Source organism: Meleagris gallopavo, chromosome 7 (assembly GCF_000146605.3).
Source record: "Meleagris gallopavo isolate NT-WF06-2002-E0010 breed Aviagen turkey brand Nicholas breeding stock chromosome 7, Turkey_5.1, whole genome shotgun sequence".
NCBI lineage: Eukaryota > Metazoa > Chordata > Aves > Galliformes > Phasianidae > Meleagris > Meleagris gallopavo.
The window spans coordinates 25167306-25172359 of NC_015017.2; positions in this window are offsets into that span (position 1 = coordinate 25167306).

Consider the following 5054-nt stretch of genomic DNA (forward strand, 5'->3'; position numbering starts at 1 on the left):
AAAAAAAAAAAAAAAAAAAGCACTGATGATAACTTTTCCAATTTTATTTGGGTAGCTCCTGTGGTACCTCATAGATCTCCCAGAGATGAGAAAAGGATTTTTCTGGGCTCTTTTTTTTGCCAGATTTCCGCCATGCTATGTATATTAACTTCTACTTTCTGTAGATTCAAGTGCTGCCTGTGATTTAACCACTCTCCTACAGTGCTACTACACCTGCTGCACGGAAGAATCAAGTGACCTGAGTCCGAGAGGTCCATTAGAGTCACGCCTTACATGTCAGTAAAATAACTGTCAGATGCCCTTATCAATCCAAAAAGACAAAGCCTACTAACGTGTAAAATAAACTAACAAGAGAACAGTTTCTAAACAGAGATAATCCCCGGTGGTTTGAGGCTGCTCCTTGTATGAGAGTGATCAAAGTCATTTTAAGACAGTAGCAGAATTTGTTGACTTCAGTCTGGGCCTATAACGATCCTGTAAGTAGGAGATGATCCCATGACTTTCTCATTTTTAGTGCAATACTTCTTTTAGGTATATACATCTACATCCCCACAGCACGGTGTTAAAAAAAAAATAAAATTATCTCTGTTGACAGCTCTATACCAAAGCAACTTCAGCCTTAAAAATCATGAGAAGCCATTGACTGAGCTAAAGAACATTCTTAGTGCATTATATATTTCTACTAGGTAGAGACAGAAAAGGAGATAAAGAACACTGAAGTTTCTTCAGAATACCAATGGAATCACTTTGATTTACCCTCACTCAGTATAACTACTATTTTGTTTCATGCTGAAAAAGCAGTTTTGTCACTATATTGCAAATTGGACTTAGGAAATCACAAAGAGATCAGGATTTTCCAGTTGTGGAAGATTCAAAATCTCTGCACTTGGTCCTGCGGGGATTTTCAGTGGGTTGGCTCTGTAGTGGAAGTACTGCAGCATCTACAGGCAGCGAGAACAGATTAAGCAATACCTGATTACGACCAGTTCTTGCCAGCTCTTGACTTCTCACTAATACCAAAACTTGGTAAAAACATACTAAATAAAAACCTAGTGGCTTTAAATGCTGGAAAAATATACTAGTCTGAAATGAACTTCTAATCCAAACAAAAAAAATTAACATCTTCTGCTCCTGTGAATTTTGGCTGCTCCAGCTATATTCGTTTTCTTTCTTTATGCCTGCAATGACATCACCCAATAATGGGGAAAATGGAAATTCCTTGCAAGATTAATTCACTGCCCTTTAAAAGGCTGAAGATCCACACTGTACTGAATAAATTAATTTATGGAAACAGGGCTACTTGCCTTCAAGAGTTTTGTACAGATGTTGTTTAGAGATCCAGACACACACACAAACACTGGAAAATGCAGTAATCAAAAATGCAATCAACGACATACATTTAACTAAAAGTAGGTGTAACTTTTAGTTGAAAGAGGAAGAGAAAGAACCTCAAACCTTGCAGTATTTTGAAAGCTGATAAGGTTACAAAAATGTTTTAATCTATACTTTTCATGTTTAATACCCCTATGTGGTTCATTGCTTCTCTTTCTGTAGACTTCATATGATAGTCTTGCTTATCTAAAATGCCTCAGGTATTTCTGAATCCACTCAAGATGCAGACATTCACAAGAGGGGACTGGAAGGATTGCAATGACTACATCAGCTGTTTGAAAAAGTATAGGTTCTTGAACATAGCCTCTGAAAGGAAGTCACTATTGGTTTTTTGCACTTGAAGGATCTTTGCAGGGAGATGAGAGGGGAAGCAAAGTCCAATCATAAAATACACTGAACTTTCGTCCAGTCCCCTACATGAGGCATTACAGGAGTAACAAAACACCTGCAGCTTTCCCCAAAGCTTCCCTAGCTGCGTACAGGGGTCACAGCTCACACAGCTATGGGAAGCAGTGGAATGTAATGTGAAGAGAAATATTCACTGATCTGTCTTAATAATGATGATATTATGGGTATATAACTGAAATCGCAATTGTTTAAACAGGCAGCAGGAGAACGTGTTACTGACATACATAGGAGGTGTTGCCATTTATTAGAAATAGAAGGCTGCCTAAAGAAAGTTGCAATAATCAGCCTAATCTTTGCTGATTGATCTTCAGACTCTTAGTACAACTGACTTAAGAACACATGGTACACAGCAAAATTTATCTCATTTTTCCCAGATAAGAACTGCTTTGTAGATTTCCAGATCTACATGCTGGCTCAGGCAAGAGGAGTTCCAAATTACTTCATGGTGGCTATTGTTTAACTACTACAATGAAATCCCAGTATGAAACCTACTCATTCTAAATTCATATTTATGAAGTGCCTGCAGATATATCTGCTGGCCCAGGAAGTAGCGTACCACAAGATAGAAATTTCTATCATTGGAGAAAACAAACAAACAAAAAAAAAGACACTGAAATAGAGTTCATTTGTGTAGCTATCATGTCTGAAGTTTGCAAGACAGCACACAGTTTGTTTGTCAGAGAAGTCACACAGGGTCTTGATAGTCCACCCAATAATCATGATTAATGACTACAATTCATGACTCATCTTTGGGATACTGGCATCTATATTAAATGTAACTTCTGCAGTGCCCTCTTTGAAGCTGAGAATTGAAAAATTTTTATAGAGAATGATGCAGGTATCAACACACTACTCTGGGGTTCATTTTTTTGAGCCGTCAGTTGTACAAAATAACCTCTAACAAGTCAACCTGCCCACTGTTGTGCCATTGGACATATTCCATGACTTCTTCCCTCTTAGTATTTCCAAGAGACATCCATAAAATCTACAAGAGGGAAGTGCGGAGACTGGCAGAACATAGAGAAAAGCATTTCTCACCTGTGCTAGCACAGGCCAATTTTTCCCTCGGCAGTGGAAATAGCATGCTGATAGTCTTGAAAATTTAGCTTAATAAAGCTTGATTGCTTTTCAGCTTTTTCTCTGAAACTCAGATCAATACATTCTAATCGGATACTGGATAGACTTATCTTTAACTGGTACAGTGGCAACTCTCTATAGGAGATTTCAAATGACTCTGTTGTATTTGTGCAATATTATGTGTTTTCACTATCAGTAGCTGACTCCTCAGACAGACTGATGATGAAGTGAATTTATTTCTCCTTTATTTGACTTCGTGTATGAGCTGAGAAGTGAGACATTCTCAAAGGCTGCCAGATTTCTCCATAGCCCTCACAGAAGGAGACAGCAGGCCTGCCTGTGGCTGATACACCAAATAGTAACACTACCCAGCTGCTCATTGTGGCTCTCTTTAATCAAAATAGTTTCTCTTTTTTCTTTTTTTTTTTTTAAGTCACAGTGGCCTAAACAACCCAAATCACCTTCATTAAAGCTTGAATTTTCATTAAATTTCCTCTATTTCATACACAAACGTGAGCTTTGCTTGCTTCTACTGCCACAAATCACACCCTTGAGCGTGCTCACTCACTAATAACATTTTTTGGCCAAAGTGAGTTCTCAAAAACCACAGAAGCAGCATTAGAGCACAAAAGTGTGTGTCCTGTTCACGTGCTGCACGCTCAAGCCTTACCCTAATTTATCTGTCCTAGCTTTACTATACAAACAAACAGAGATTTAAGTCTTTGTTTGGTCTTTGAGTCCTCGACCCAATTTATAGGAAGACAGCCAGCTGTAACTCAGAAGTTAAAGCAATATGGCAACAATGAAGAGCTCTGAAAGTCAAGCAGGCTCTCAAGAGGCTTTCCACTGGCACCAGTTATAAGGAAGCTTTTTAACAGATATCTGTCCTCCAAAAATAAGACAACACTAATTATCTTCCTAATAGGTCTTAAGATAGACTATAAACAGGACCACAAGCTGGAAGACTGAATTGAAGTCAAACTGACAACTGAGAAATTTTACTGAGTTCAAAGTCAAAGAGATTATTCCAATCAATTTTGTATGAGCTTTGTGGGATGCTGCCCAAAGAAATCATAGAAGAATTTCTCCACTTATTTAAGGTCTCTTAGAGAAGATATCCAGACACTCTAAGGTGGCTTTAAAGGCAAATTATTATTATTTTAAAGGTTGTTCGTATTTTAGCATCTCAGATCTAATAGCAATTAAGCTCTTCTTCAGCTTCAAACCTCCAGTTGTACCATGAGTCACCTCTTATCCAGATAGGCACAATTATAACCAGTTAAAGTCAAGTTTTAACCTTTTGAAAAGCTACATGCACCAGCTTTTTTCGTCTCTGGTTTCAAGGCTTTTTTCCAGACAATGACTCACTCTTTTATCTCTTTCCTGAATCCTTTCCAGTTTCAGACTCTTTCATAAAGTGTGCCTGCTAATATTGGATATAGCAAGTGTATAATAGCCCCTGAAAAGTAACGCCTCCCCTCTGCTTCTCCTTGATGGGTTTTTTCCTCCTCTACTTCTCAGTAATCAAACCTCTTGTCTACAGTGTCACCCTTATTTCTTTGTTTGTCCAGTACTAGCCCCCAAACCTTTCCAAAGCTATTCTTGTCATGCTTTGTGCTTTCTCCTATCTTATATGACCCACACTCTGCTCCCATGTTTGTGGTCTAACAAGTGACTGTATTAGCATAAGTCTGCTTTGTGATAAGATCCAGATAAGCACGTTATAAGTCTGCTCTCCTTACATTATTGGTGCAGAAAAACAAACAAAAGTCTCCACACAAAACTATAGAAACAAGGAAAACAAAAAGGAAAGTAACTCTGCCCTACTGAAGCTTGTGTGGTGTCAGCAAGTCTTTACAGTTAACCACTCACCTAGGAACAGAACATGGCATACTGCAGTCGAGGTGCTTCTGATACAAGGGAGTTTCCCAAAACATTTCAGTCGACACAAAGCTCACAAGAGGGTAATGTTTCTGTACTTGTTGTACAAGAACACTAATCCAAAACTCAGTGGGGATAAAAATAAGTGTTCAACTTGATCCACTGGCTCTCAGAAGCAGACACTGGGTTTTTACTGGGATACTCATAAGCAAAGAAAGCTCACCTTTAATGCAACTGATGCCAGTGATGGATTTACTTGGAGCATTTAGACTGTTAATCACATTAGTCCAACTGAT